Below are 15,673 nucleotides of genomic sequence, written 5' to 3'. Positions count from 1 at the left end.
AGGAGGCAAGGCTGGACAGAAGACTACTTATAGGGTTAAGGTTCATCCAGGAGACCAGGGCCAGAGAGAATAGTGAACCTGCAATGTAAGCCTGAGGTCCACCTAAGAAGTTAAATTAATAAATCATGTTTGAAGGAGACATGGCTGGATACAAATACAGCTCTGACAAAGTGGGCCAGGTTTAGGTGCCCAGGCCAGAATTTAAACAAAGCTGCTGGATCACTTGGAAATGTTGTCACATATGGCTGGTAACGCGCCTGGCGTTAGATGTTGTCAGTAGCCATTGTCCATATTAATTAACGTGTGGATTCTGGATTTCTGTTTGGGCCAACTTAATTTTAAAATGAACATGAAAAACATAAATAATGAGAATGGAAGACTCGTGCAGAATGTTATTAAGGCATTGTACTGGTTTTAACTGGGATAAAGCTACATTTCTTCATAGTAGCTTCTATGGGCCGAGATGTGCTTTGGATTTGTGATGGAAACAGTACTAATAATATAAGGATGTTTCTATTAATGCTGAGCAGTGATTACACAACCTCAAGGACTTTTCTCCTCCTCACACCAGTCCACCAGTGAGGAGGCTGGGAGTACACAAGAGGCTAGGAGGGGACACAACTGGGACAGTGACCCCAGCTGACCCATGGGATATTCCATACTGTATGATGTCTTGCTCAGCAGTAAAACTGGATGGAGGTGTGCAGAGGTTGGCTGGGACTGGCACTACTTGGGGACTGGCTGGGCATCAGTTGGCTGGTGGTGAGCAATTGTTTTGGGATTTTTTTAATCTTCTCTTCTTCTTTGTGTATTTAATTATTATTAAACTGTGTTTTTCTCAACCTATAAAGTTTCCCACTTTTACCCTTTTGATTCACCACTGGGGGTAAGTGAGCAAGCAGCTGTGTGATGCTGAGCTGCCTACTGGGATTAAACCATGACAGGCAACTATACAGAGATTCAGAAATATTCTGGACAAATAATATATCACAAAAAATCTAGTAATACCTAATGATAGTTAAAGCATTTTTATCTGCTTGTGGCCACAGTTACCACAGTGGTTATTAAGTATTAAAATGACCTATATGGGGGAATTCGGATGATGATCAAAGTAACAGACAGGCTATTAAGCCGGATGAACCATTTGTCTTATCCAGAATGCCAATTCCTATGAGGAGTGCCTGCATTTGTGTGCTGATATCCAAATTCCAGAGAGATGGGAATTACAAAAATAGTAACATTAAAACACTTTGTACAAACCGCTTGATGTTCTTCTGCCTCAGTGAAGCAAATAAAAAGATGTTAAAAGCAAGACTTTGCTGTGTGTCATGTAGTTGAATCTTTTCAGGAAAAAACCCTCAAAGAAGTTTTTATATATGTCTGTGACATATATAAATTAGGATGTCTGCTTTCATATTTCCACTATTTTTGTGGGTTTATTTTTTGTCTTTATATTGAGTTAAGAGTTACTTGAAAATATGATATAATAATCTGTTTAAAATTTATTGTCCATGTCTAGCATTTAGGAGGTAGGACAGACATATTTATTTTTGATAGTTCATCTCTTTTTCATGTCCAAATTGAGAATTTTATGGTGTGTTTTGGTGCAATTTTTAGCAGTCTTGTTCATTCCAGGTTTTTGCTGCAGTAAGTACAATGCTCCCATACATGTACTAGCATTCCTTCTTCCCACACGATATCAAAGGAAAGATTAATTTTGTATCAGATGAGTGAGACTAGCAACATAAAGGTGACTGCAGCTAAAACTCCTACATTTTCATTTTTTATCATATTTAAGTTGGTATTTATAGAATGAATGAAGAGATCCAATTAATTGTACCTCCTATTGATGCCATACAAGGTTTTCTCCTTCAACACTTCATACTTTTTTCCTGCCTTTTTTAGGATTTGTCATAGCTAATATAGCTGTGTATTTTTATCTCAGTGTGGGAAGAGTTGAAAGACATACTCAGAAGGCATACTCAGGACTTAACCCTGCAAGTACCATGAGTTTGTGGACTCATGAGGGTCCGTGTCTGCGTATGGTCAGAAGTGTCCATCTTCTGAGATGGTGCATACGCTGGATTTCTGATTTTCAGGAGCAGTACGTGCCTCCTTGTCAGAATGCGAGGAATGGCTTCCACCAGCGGAGCTTTTGGCTTGCTCCCCCTAGGGCAGGCTGCCTGCCGCTGCACCGAGCAGGCTCTGCGGGGATCTTACAGAGTTCTGCAGGCCTTACACAGCCTCTCTGCGTGCGCCGCACAGATATCGCTTCTCTGCTGTGCTCGCATCCTGGGATCCGGCCAGTTCTTACTGTGTACTTTAAGAAGGATAAAATTTGGGTTTAAATATCGTTGCCTGGGTCTACACCGGAACCCCTCAGCGTCATGCAGCCTTAACAGATCTGTTTTGGTGGTCAGGGTGATTCCTGCAGTCAGGGTTCCCTATCTTCGAAAGCTGTGATAGTCTAGAGGCCTCTGCCAGACCGATTCCCTCTTGGCCTTTTAAAGTCTATCTTTGCATATGAGACATCTGAACAATTTTGAAAGGTTCTTTAATAACAAAACGCTTTTTTGTTTGCCCAAGATAAAAGGAGAAATGCTTGCGGCACACTACTTATCTGCTACTCTACCATGTTATCAGGGAGACATGTTATGGGGTCATGCCAGGCAAAAGGCTTGCAAAGATGATGTTGGAGGATTGGACCAAGTCTAGAGAGATTTTGTACTCAAATGATTTCCTAGAGCTATCTAGTCACTGAATGGCTTCTAGAATTTTTCTCAGAGGAAGCCTTGTTATTTTGATTCAGAGAGTATTCCAGGAATAATCAAACGTGCACAGAGTGAATGGTAATGAAGAGGACCTTGGAACAAAACAGGCAGTAATTCAAATTAATAGTGCAGGTGCACTCAAAATCTCCTATGTGTTATGATGGAAGCTTTGGCCTCTAATTCAGCTGGAGATACTACTGGCTGGTAAAAATCCTGAGTCACAGAATCATAGAATGGGTTGGGTTGGAAGGGACCACAATGGGTCATCTTGTCCAACCTCCCTGCTCAAGCAGGGTCATCCTAGAGCACATTGCAGAGAGCTGCATCCAGATGGTTCTCTGGTATCTCCAGTGAGAGAGACTCCACAGCTTCTCTGGACAATCTGTTCCAATGCACGGTCACTGCACAGTAAAGAATTCTTCCTCATGTTCAGGTGGAACTTCCTGGGCATCAGTTTCTGCCAGTTGCCTCTTGTCCTATTGCTCAGCACCACCGAGAAGAGCCTGGCTGCATCCTCTTGCTGCCTCCATTCCGATACATGTAGACATTGATGAGGCCCCCTCTCAGCTGTCTTTTCCCAGGCCCAGCTACCTCAGCCCTTTCCTCATAAGAGAGACACTCCAGTCCCTTAATCACCTTTGTTGCCCTTGAGCTGGACCCGCTCTAGGAGATCCATGTCTGTCTTGTACTGAGGAATCAATAATTCTAAATTCATAATTCTAAGAGTTATTAAGAATTAATTGACTTTGTCAAACTGGAATGTTTTTGCTTAGTCATGTTTTAGTAGGTGTCAGCTCCATTTTTACTAAAGGTTTAAAAAAATCATACTCTGAAAGAATTTAGACAGAACAATTAAACATTGGCCAAGCTTATAAGCATTTCAAACCAGGATCTTACAATAGGAAGTGTTAGACAAACTTAACTGCAGATTTCTCTTCCATCTGTATTTATATCATGCTGTGTACTGACTATCTGGCATGCCTGTGCAGACTTTGTCCCAACATTAAATTTGCTTGCATCTTGTGTTCATTATTTAGTTCAAAAATTTTGTGTAGATATGAGTTGTATTTACATTTTATCATCATTTCTTAGGTATGCTAGAATTTCTTTTGAACACCAGGAAGTTGATTAGAAGTATTGGGTCTTTGACGCAGATTTTTTGCCTGCATGCATTTCACAGAACCATGCCACATAATCTTTATACTTGATGCATTCCCTTCACAGAGGTTCATTTTTGTTTTAACTTTATGCTCCTTTTTTGCTGTTCACAGTTTTTTGCTGTCTGTGAAAATGGCATGTATTGATGTGAGCACAGCTGATTAATCAGAACTCTTCTCCTGGAAGAGTTTGATTTCCCAAACCAAGTCTGGTATCCAGCATGCTGTATGTTCTCTGCTTTTATTTTTTTATTGCTATTCTCACATATTTCATTTCAACTTTATCTGAAGACTCTTGGTTCATACATTTCCTGGCTGTTCAGAGAAATATTCCATATCCATGTAACAAGATGATTCAAGAACCAATTGTGAAAGCTGTTCTTCTCTTCCTTTCACTGGGGCTACCAAAGTAATTTTATGGGCAGCCCTTTGCTTGTTGTGTGTTCTCTCATTTATAGACTAAATGCCCATTTCTAATTTCTTTATGTACTCCTTTACTTTTGTTTCAAAGAAAGAATTAGCAGGCATTTGAACTAAAGCTCTCTGCTTTTTAATATAAATTGAAATGAAAAAATCCCTGTTGTTAGCAGAGAAAAGAAGCAGATTCGTAAGTGCCTGTTCATAATTCCCATGGCCCTTTACATTTAAAGCTCCTTTCATATATATAAAGAGGATAATGGTAATAAGGTAAATAAAGTGTGTACAGAAATGAGATAAGATATGTAAGATATATAAATAAAGGTTTCTTTACATACATTTATATAAAAATCCTACTCATCACCCCAAGTTAATTAGATTATTTTCTGGCTCTACCAACTTGGATTTGTATTTTAGTTCTGCTAAATATGTCAAGGCATTTTAATATTTATCTAGAATGTCAGAAACTAGATTAACTAATACCTAATCTTTTAAGATTTTTATTTTATTTTACTTGTATTATGGAACCAACCAGAAGTTTTAATTCAAGGCTGAAGTATTATAGCACTGTATATGAAATATTAGTAGGGAAATGTCCTTTTCACAGAAAGATCTGGTTTTGCTATGTACTTCCCAAACAGTATGCTTCATATATAGTGTTATTTAACTCATGCTAAATTAGCTATATGCATAAGTTGTGGCCTTGAAGCCAGAATGAGAGGAAAGTGACCAAAAGCTGAGCAACTAAAAAGTAAAATGTATTAAGTATACATTAGTTAAGGGATGCAGAGGCTCGCTAGTCACGCACAGGAATGTTCAAGCTCTGATGGTGCTTTTCCAGGCTGCTTAGCTGTGTCTAGGTCAGCATTGCTAGGCCTGAAAAAATGAAGTTCATCACCTAATGCTGCCCCTTGCACTCCTGTGCATGCTGTTGGCTGCAGAAGATGGTCTGGCATCAGCTGGCCTGAGAGGCTTGTGTAGGCTTGAGTGAGCCTTGAATACATATGGTGCAGCATGTACATTCAGGAGCCTCCTAGCCAACGTCTTGATTATTCTGTAAATGTTACAGAGGAAGTGGAATTTTGATAGATGGTAAATTCAGATCCTTTGTGTTTAGAAGGTCTTTTTATGGGCTAACATTAATTACCAGTAAACACTGATGGCTAATAAAAATGTCTTAGAAAAAGCCTGAGGGAATACACTGTGAGTTCAGCAAAGGACTGGGATTTGAATGATCTGGATTCTATTCTTAATTTGACCATCAATTTGTAGTGGGATTTTGGCAAGTTAATCTCTCTGTTTCTTTTTCACATCTTTTATCTCTCTTGTCTATTTTTATGGAAATTTGTCTCTCCAGTGCCTAAATAAGAAAGGAGGCAATCTGGACCGTGATTCTAATAACAGTGATAACAAATAGCTTTAAATGAAAACCGAGTTTCAGTTTTTCTATTGAGGTAAGGTTGTAATAGGTTTTTATATGTATACAGAGCTACAGATTTAAATTATGTGTTCAGCAATCTTTAACCTAAGGGATTTAATCCTGTAGGAGAGCAGTCTTTAGCATCTGCCTCCGTGTTCTGTACTGAGCTGAAAGCAGATAAACCTTGAAGATAATGTCCATGGATGTCAAGGAGGTAACAAGGTCGCATTTTTAACAATTCTGGCTCAACAACTCTATGACCTACTGCTACATGTCTGCAACATTTTTACATGTGTAATTCCCTTTCATTCCTCATACATTTTCAAAAATATTCTCATTAAAAAACCTTTCATATGATTCTGACCTTATGTTTGAAATTGACTGATAATTATGTTTGAGATGTCTATTGCTAGGCTTACTTCAAATATACCCTGATGGTAATTTTCTTTTCACAAGAAGAGTGCTTCTACATTATGACTAATTTTCCCATCAGATTCCAGGCGATGAAGGCAGCCTTTGAGTCTGTTTTGAAATCCTCCGAATTTCAGTTGGATTCCCTGAAAAGGTGTGGTTCTGTTCAGTAAACATGAAAATAACCTCTAATAAATTCAAAGTTCATGGAGACCACTGAACATGGTGAGTTTTGTTGAAAACAGTAGATACCAGGCTTCCTGGAGAAGGGAGTTACATTGTAATTGTGTTACAATTGATTTTATCAATTTACTAAATCTTCTTTTGACGGTACAGATGTTTTGCATCCATACTGTATGCTTGAATCCATACTGAACATTTTTGTGCCTTGAGTGTGCAAAAAAAGAACACATCATGTCCTTCATGCAAAACTTTGTGAAAGCAATAAATAGTCTGTTTCATTACACTATTTTTTTCCCCTTTCATCTCAGGTTATTTTTTTGTTCTTGTTGTCTTTTTATTTGTTTGTTTGTGTGTTTAAAAGTTTATCTAGTAATTGGGAAAAACCACCTGATGGGCACTAATGGAAACTGACCACTGAGTCCATTGTCCCACTTGCACCTGGGTTTCAAAATTGTTTTGATGGGCTGACCCTTTAGACCTCAAAGGATAATCAAGTCTCCTAGCCTACTCAACCCTGAGTTTGAAAATAACACACCAGCTTTGTTAACCAGATTGCACAGGAAAAGCAGAGTCTCTAGACTGAGACTGGCTATTACATATTTGTTATTGAATGCCTGTCAAATAGTACCTTTCAGTTACAACCCACATGAGGCAGACCTGACACAGATACTTGGAGATGAAAAGCTGTGTATCCTATTACCAGTCACTTGAGCTGTTCAGTGGCCATCTGCTGATTGGAGAATAAAACATCATTAATAATGTATTTGTGGACTGTGCTCTGGCTTTTATATTGCTATTAGTTCTTCCAGCATGAGCTATATCAGCATTATTTAGCTTCTGAGCTCCAGCATCTCCTTAGTAGCCACAGCAAGTTTTTTTGTATTTTCTGTTTTAGGGGATAAAAGAAATTAAAGCATATGACGTGAAATTAGAATTGATCCATGAGTATGAATTTGCTTACAGTTTTCATAAGAATCTATACTACATTAATAAGTTTTATCACTGTTTCAAAATAGTTTTCCAAAAGAGGGAGTCTGAGCAAAGAAGAATAACTTGTATAATAGTTTATTGTAACTAAAACAACTAATTTATTACTTGATAATATAAATTACTTAATGCTATGAAGCAAGTAATGTAATGCTTTGGACTTAACAAGCTGAATGCTGACAAAGATTGGTGCAGCTCTGCCAAAGTCAGTGCTAGAAAAATAGCCAGAAATATCTAGAGAATTTTGTTTGTTTTGAACAGTGTTTTAACATTTTTAATTAACAGTTTCACTGGCACAATACAATTATTGCATTAGAACTTAAGCCATTCAAACCCATAATTTACAGTCTTATCATTTGGAGGAATTGTTTTGTTTTCAAATTGCTGAACAATATGATCTGAAAAGTCGTCAGATTAAAGCCTGCAGCCAAAACAAGATTGTATTAGCTGTTAAGTTTTTAATGTCTCTGAAAGTCTTGCTTTTTTCTAACTATTGGTCTTTTTTTCTTTAGAAAGGGTGGTTTGTATACACTTAGAAAATAATTATGTGCCTGGGAGAAAATGGCATCCAGGTTTCATCCTTGATCCAAGACATTTGCAAAACAAAAGTTCTTTTTAGCCTATTATTTTTTAAAATTAATTTTAATATCAGATATTATGACTGGCCAAAACCACCACAAGGCTTGGCTGTTTACCTCTGCTACAGATCTCTGTAGGTTTCATGCTTTTGTGGCTTCAAGATTGTATTACTGCAGTACACAGGGATGGAGGAGCTATAGCTATGGCAACCACTGCCTGGTAGGTAACTGACAGCATGAATTACAGCATCTCTAAGGATTTGCTGCAGACTGGTCTCCCTGCTGGTCTGACTGCTCATTTTGGTTTTGAGCTTCAGGACAAGGACCAGCATCAAGGCCTTTTCTGTTTTTGGTATTCATCCTTCTATAAGAAACTCTGAAGAGGTTATGTAGATAAACAGGTACAGATGGGTCTTAAACTGGTTTAGACGGGGATTTTCTTGCAGTCATATTTATTATTATTCTTCAAGTGGGACAAATTGTGTCTCGTTTTTGCTAGTATCAGTTCATAGCAGTATCACAAAAGCCAAGAGACTGAATGGGGAAACATGAGAGAAAATAATTTCTTAATATCTCTGCAACTTGCTGATTAAATTTTAAGAAAAATTATACTGATGTCCCTGGATAATGTGTGAGTGGTCATGATCCCAAACCTGAAATTCAGTTTCAGGTCTCCTTGCTCAAAAAACCCCATTTAATGCTGATTAAAATATTTCATAGATCAGAGTTTAGTATCTCTGTTGACATCATATTTGGACTCTTTTTTATGAAAGCTGTTGGCCATTTCTGTAAAGATCATTTGCCAGCAGTTATCTACTCCCAGTTGCTTAATCATGTACATTAGAAAACAAAACTGAATGTGCCTGAAACTTACACCTGCAGCCAAATATCTTGTTAGCGCAGATATAATAATATTAGGTAATAGTAATAACAATGATTTAATTGAGCAACCCAGGACACATGTTCTGACATTATATGCAATTAAATAGCTGTTGCAAATGTTTCTAGCTGTTGCAAATGTTTCAAGGAAAATGAAATTAATTTGTTAGAAAATGAGAACTGCAACTTAAAACAAGTTTCAGCAGTCATACCCAAAAAACCCAAACTCTTATCTGAATGAAGCAGTTCATAATATAGAAGATCTGATAGATTTGATGGATTTCTTTAGAATGCTTTCAGAAATTGTTAGTAGAATTTCCAAGATTGGAGGATCACACACAGAATTTTATTGCTTAAATATCATCTGCAAACACTAAAGGGTAAAGCTTGATTATTAACATATGTTAATACAACAGTTTACTAAAATGGGAGTAAAATATGTTTATGAGAACAACCACAGTAAGGTGATTTTAACTGTAGAAATAAAATGCATAAAGAAGTTCACAGGAAAAATCCCTGTTAAATGTTTTTGGAGTTTGGTGGGTTCAAAATTACTCAAATTTGCTTCATTTTAAATTAAGATGACCTAATAAAGTTATAATCCTAACTGAATTTAAATAACTCTATTTGAAAGAGGAACGCTTCAGTTGTGGAGTGACAAAGCTGAAGCATTTGGGTTCTTTTGTTTTTAGTAACTACTATTTACTTTTTCTAGTGACTGGTTTCAGTACTGTGAAAAAACTTTCAGAAATTGTTAATAGAATTTCCAAGATTGGAAGTTGCCCACTATTACTGATGAATTGATAGCTAAGAAAAGAGGAGAGAATTATTTACGTGGTCATTTTTGCAGAAGAGCATAGAGAAAGTGTGCTAAATATGTGTTTACAACTGAAAGAGCCCCATCAAGAATGGGGATGGATTTTTCTTAATTATTAATAGCTTTTGTATATACCTAGTTCAGATCCTTTTTCCTAAAAATGTCATATTACTATTGCTAATAACATGAGTGGACCTCATGAGTGTCAGACGCAAAACCATTTTCCCAGTTTGTATTGATTTTAGTAAGATTGCAAATGACTAGAGATTTTCGTCTCACAACAGTTTAGGATCATAACAGAATTATAAATATGTAGGAAATGTGGAATATGCCTTAAGAGAGAATCTATGATAACCTTTTTCCTCTTGTCAGTTTTTTTCTCCTAAATAATCTATGACAAGCACCTTTAAATTTACCGAAAAACCTTTGGTAAAAAAGGTTTTACAGCCTTCTTAGTGGGTCTACTGCTTGGCAGAATGATCACAATATATATTTTAATTCTTCTCAAAGTACTATTTAATTAATATTTCCTGTGCTTCTTCCAGTCCTCCTTCTAGTGAATTCATTGAGCAATAAATGATCATCTTTTTATAACGACCTTTTTCATGTATAAAGAGAATTAAAATTCTGCACTCTCAGATACTTCATCTCCTCATAGGTCACATTTTCTAAGCCACATGTACTGTTATTTTTCTTCTCTAAATACTAACAATTGCTAACCCTATGGACTTTTTAAATTTAAGCAATACAAAATAACTCAGTAAATACACACCTTACTTTAGGTATTGTCATGTTAGTAATGTAAATTGTGAGCACTTATTAAACATTAAGAACAAATGCTCTCTGGTTCTGAAGAGTGTGGTGTTCAGTGTGTGAAATAACATCATAAGGTCAATCACAGGTCTAAATGAGTTGACTGTGTTCCACTGTAGATTCCCATTGCTGAAAACAAGTATGTAAAATGTATCCTGGATCTCTCCACAGAAGAATACTCTCCACATCATCACCAGACTAAAGTTAGATTTTAATTTTTTTCTTCCAGAAATTAGAATTCTTATTTTGAACATGGAGAAACTTAGAGATGTAGTGTGTCAGGTAGAACTGCGGGGGATGACTGAGAGAGTATCTCCTCCTTTCCCTTCTTATTCCTGATGACAGCAATTCATTATGGCTTTTTATTTGATACAGCCTATTCCTGAAACTTGCACAGGTTTTTTCCTAAGTGCGGTCTGCCTGTTTTAATTGAAATCTGCAGCTGATTTCTCTCTGCTTTGCTGAAGTGAAGGTGTAAGCAATGTATTACAGGAGAGAATTTCTGATTCCCTGTTACTGCATAAGTGAGTATTCCTAAGCTTGGCCTGATCTGGCTCATAGTCCTCAGAACACTGTCAGTCAATTTTCAAGTCTGATACCTGTAATTCTCACAAATATCTAGTACCACTACAAAAAAATTCAGTTATCTGCTTTATGTCAGACCCTTGCACCATGGCCATGTCCTTTCAAGAGATTCCCAGGTAGCACAATCAACCTGAGGTGCATTAATCTCATTTATTTGAAAACAAATAACATATTAAAGATTACTAAGGTTACATATTAAATTTACTAAGTATAAGCTAATAAACAATTATGCCATGTGATTTTGCTCTCTAGTATTTATTTAAAAAAAAAGGCTTCAGCATTTTTCAAGTAAAAAAAAAAATCCTTTATGGAAATATGGGTTTTTTTTTCTGGCTTTAGGAAACAAGCAACTTGAACTTTACAGTAAGTTCATGTACTTATTGTACTTAATGTGTGTGCATAGTCATATGACTACACTATCCTCTAGTGGCAGAATGTGTTAACACAAGGCTCCAGCTACATCAGTGGGAACTGGTTTATGTGTGTTGAAAAGATCGTGTGTGGTAGTCATTACCCATAAATTCAGAGTTTTGATTTACGTAACACAGCAAGGAGCAATTAACTGAACGTTGCATACAATGTGATGATAATAACTGCTCCAACCACCAGCATCAGCCACATTACATATATTTTATGTGACTATCAGAATATATATATGTATATATATATGATTTGTTGTGGTTTTCCAGGCTGTTGAACTTATGTAACTGTGTTCTGCTATGGTCACTTTTTCATAGGTATTGTGTTTAACATGATTGACCACCAGCTGGATTTTAGTCTCCTCTTGAACTCTGCTATTAAAATCTAACTCTCATGGTGAGAGTGTCTCTAGATATTGTTATCCGCAAGCACATAAAATATTCTTAATTTCTTTTTTTTGGGTTGGAAATTCCAAAAACCCAGCATATGGCTTAAGGAAAAACAATGAAAGGAAAAATTCGGTGTAAGAGAACAAACTCTGAGACTTCAATGCATTGGTATTTTAAACTTACCCACTAAGAGGGCTGGTTTAGACTGAAAGCGTATTTGCTTACTGTAAGTATAGAAAGTACAAAAATTTAAATTATTTCTCACTCATCCTCTAAAAATGTTCCTGCTCTGGAAGTTTGGAAATTTATCTATGTTAAAAATCCTATGTAATCTTTTTTGTGTTTTTTTTTGGTTGCTGTGAGGGGTTTTTTTTGTGTGTATGTGTTTCTGTTTTTTTTTTTTTTTTTTTTTTTTTTAAGCATTCTGACACATTTTGTGGAAATTTTATCTAAATATTTCATAGAGTATTTTGGGACTAAATAGGTTTTGATGCTTCCCGTTCATGCCTGCCCCACATAAATCCAAGGCCAAGTGAAAGCAGGAAACAGAAGACCCAGTTAAAGACACGACTTTAGCTTTTGGTATGGAGTGATTACTGCAAATGAGGAGCGGAACAGATGGAAATGAACATGTTGATGTTTCCACTGCTCTGATTTTGATTTCAAAGACGATTTGACACACAGCCAGCTCACTTGTGTATCAGGTCCAGTTACAGGACCCCATACCTGGCTTAACAATGCTTTCATTTTTCTTCTCCATACCCAGATTTAGCAGACATGTTTTAGAAGGTGGTATTATGCCTTTTAAATGTCACCATTTAATGCTCCATAAAATGTAAACACTGGATACTAAAGGGCTTCTACTGGTGTTGATATACATGATATCATTCATAAAACGTTCTTTTTTTTTATGAACTAATTTTTTTAATTCACAGGTCTATTTGTTCCTATTGTGCCAAGTTGTTTTTCAGTTCTGTACAAGGAATTCAAGGTAAATATTTTCTTAATTTCCATGTGAATTGTCCTTAAAAAAAAAGCAAAAATAAGAACATAGAAATGCAGTATTATTTTCCTCAGCAGTCAATTTATATTGCAAAATTTTTGCACTGTATTTTTAAATTTTCTCTGAGGTCTGTACTTGGACCAAAGGAAATACTTGATTTGGACAGCTCATGTGCACAGAGAGAAGTCATTGTCTTGCTGCCTTTGTTCCACAATGCTCTTGAGTAGTGTTTGCTATAGTCATACAAAATACAGTGGTAAACTCAATATGAAAACAACAAATTCGTGACAACATATTTGTAGCCATGGAACAATAACTAGTCAAGAAACAATTCTCTTGAATGAGACAGTAACTATTTTTAACGTGTCATTAAGAACTATTAGTACTATAAGTAGTGCACCACTAAGGGTCAGATGTCACTATGCAATGAATGCTGTTATATTAAAAACATCATGCAAAGAGTTCAGATGTTACAACACTTGAAAGATCTTACTCAGGGGGTTATGTTGAGTTACGGATCCTTTTGCTTCTGACTCATGAGTTTAATTCCAGTTCACACTGCTAGTGAAAAAATAATGTATAATGTCAGATCATAATACTGTCTTTCATGAATTAACCGTTTGTGTCCAGTCCCCAAAAATACAGTTTACATCACAGATTGGCCAATGTCAGAAAGCACCAACCAGTGATTTTGTCGGCAATGTTTGAATCACCAGTGAAATTGACTTGTCCTTTTTTCCTCTGTTTCTTCTCTGAGAGTTGAGGATTGTCAATGTGAAATACAGAGAAGTCACAGAATTTCTGCCTCTGCTATGTGTGTTCTTCAGATAAATAAATGAAAAGTTATGTCAGGAAGAAATAATACCCAGATACCCTGGGAGAAAGGCTTTAGAGGGTCTGTGAAAGGGAACTGTGTATTTGTGACAGGCTGTGATCTGTTTATATGAAGACAGGTCCTACATCATAGGGGACCAAAATAATGCTCTTTATTGCTTGAGCTGTGTAAAAATAAGCCTGTGATGTAGAAAGAGTAAAAAAAATGTATTTAATTTCCACATTCTCTTCAATAGGTCAGTACCACCAGTTGACTGTCTCCTCTTTTTATTTCCACTTGCCTAATTCTCTTGAATTCTGTATGTTTTGATTCTGCGTGTCTAGAACTAATAACTGAAGGGCATAAGAAAATGGAGTTTTAGTATTATATGGGCTATTATATGTTTTAGTGTTCCTGTTGGCTAAACATAAATTAATTTGGTATTATGTTACCGAAAATTGCATACACTTGATGACTGTGTTTTTTGAAATGTTGTTGTATTCTATGTATGTTTTTTTCCCTTTTAAATTTTTCTTCTGAAAAAAATACTGTGTTTATGTAATAAGAAATACAGTAAAAACAAACGTTGATTATAATTTGCAGTGTCACGTGTTCATAATTGCAAGAATCTCACTTTAAATACAAATGTAGGAATTTAGGAATTATTCTGAAACATTTGGAAACATTATATTTGGCTATGAAGTCTCATGGTTTATTGTTGGATTCCAATGCAGAGTTTTCTCAGTGTTTCATTGAAGTATAGAATAGACATGAGAAGAGCTCGCTAATAAACACAGATTTTCTTATCCCCTATTCTATTTTTAAATGAGTCTTGACTGCTAGCTCTGCAGAACTGAATTAGCAGGGCAGACAACACAGGAAGAATAGCCAAAGCTCCTTGGATAATATCCTCTGTTGACCTATAACATGGTTCATTTTATCTGCTCCTTTGAAGTTCATGCTGCTTGCTGATTTGCACAAAAAGAGAGTCCAATAATGGCAGAGTGTTCACTTCTGTTAGAAATCTGTGAAGAAATACAGGAAATAAAATCATCAGATGAATTTCTGACAGCTCAATGCAGAACTGCAGTGTCATGTGCAGGTAATAGTTGCACACCAATGATCTGGAGAATGTGAACTTGCAGTCTGGTGCATTTATACTCTGTTTCCACTAATAACCACATGAAACAGCCCCTGTTATGGTGTAATGATGTACTGTATGTAGTGCTTAGAATATTAGATCTTTCATATGGCGAATGTGTCACTTTACAGATGGCTTAACTGAATTAGGTTCATTAGGGCAGGTGTTCTTCAGTGAATAAAGTTATTGTCTTGCCCTGGATAGGGCAGCACAGAGTCATATGGCTAAGAAATTGTGCAGGCAAAATGTCTCTTTTTCTGGAGTTTGACTAAAAAATTAAGAAAGAATAATTCAGCATGTAACAGACAACAGGATAAATAAATACATTGAAGGGATTGACTTTGATTTGCAGAGTCTTTTTCACTGCAATTTCAACTGTACCATTGTGAAGTATACCTTCTCTTTCTCTCCACTGACACTATCCCATACATCTGGAAGCAATCAGTCTTAAACAAAGGGCACTGAGATCTCAAGTTAGAGAAAGCAGACCAACTGTATGTGGCAGAGCTATGACAACAAATCTGAAAGTCTGTCTTCACTGATTTCAGTTGCTGTAATTTAGATTTTGATGCGAAACTTTTTAAGTATCAGCTCACTCTTAAGTGTATTGCTGCCCAAGCTAAATATCTGGAAAATATTAAGAATTACTTTTTAATATAAATTGAATAGACAGATCGTATAAGCATGTGTTGAGAATTTATTTGATCTGAATAGGCTGCATAAGAGCCTGAAGTACAATGAAGTGTAGCTGTAAAGTAGTTTTTATACTATAGAACTACATAGAGCAGAATCCTCTGTTCAGTCAGGTTTCGCATCAACTGATTAATCTTTCTAGAATAAAAGAGCCTTGTGATTTCCCATAATGTGAAGCCAGAAAAAAAATGTGTT

The 15,673-nt window shown here is 36.2% G+C and overlaps 1 long non-coding RNA gene across 4 annotated transcripts in view; it reads left to right on the top strand.

Annotated features, from left to right (window-relative positions):
- LOC121673593 overlaps window positions 1-15,673 on the top strand; it is a 74,755-nt gene that overhangs the window by 4,439 nt on the left and 54,643 nt on the right. For all 4 annotated transcript variants that reach the window (XR_006019253.1, XR_006019250.1, XR_006019251.1 and 1 more), the window contains exons 2-3: window positions 6,259-6,401; window positions 12,763-12,818. This is a non-coding gene — a long non-coding RNA (uncharacterized LOC121673593). The remainder of the gene's footprint in view (window positions 1-6,258; window positions 6,402-12,762; window positions 12,819-15,673) is intronic.

The sequence above is a fragment of the Corvus kubaryi genome, unplaced genomic scaffold (genome assembly GCF_017639235.1).
Source record: "Corvus kubaryi isolate FWS band 111438036 unplaced genomic scaffold, C.kubaryi_AGA036_p1.0 66, whole genome shotgun sequence".
NCBI lineage: Eukaryota > Metazoa > Chordata > Aves > Passeriformes > Corvidae > Corvus > Corvus kubaryi.
The sequence above is the reverse complement of the archived record's forward strand: the minus strand, read 5'-3'. Positions and strand labels throughout refer to the sequence as shown.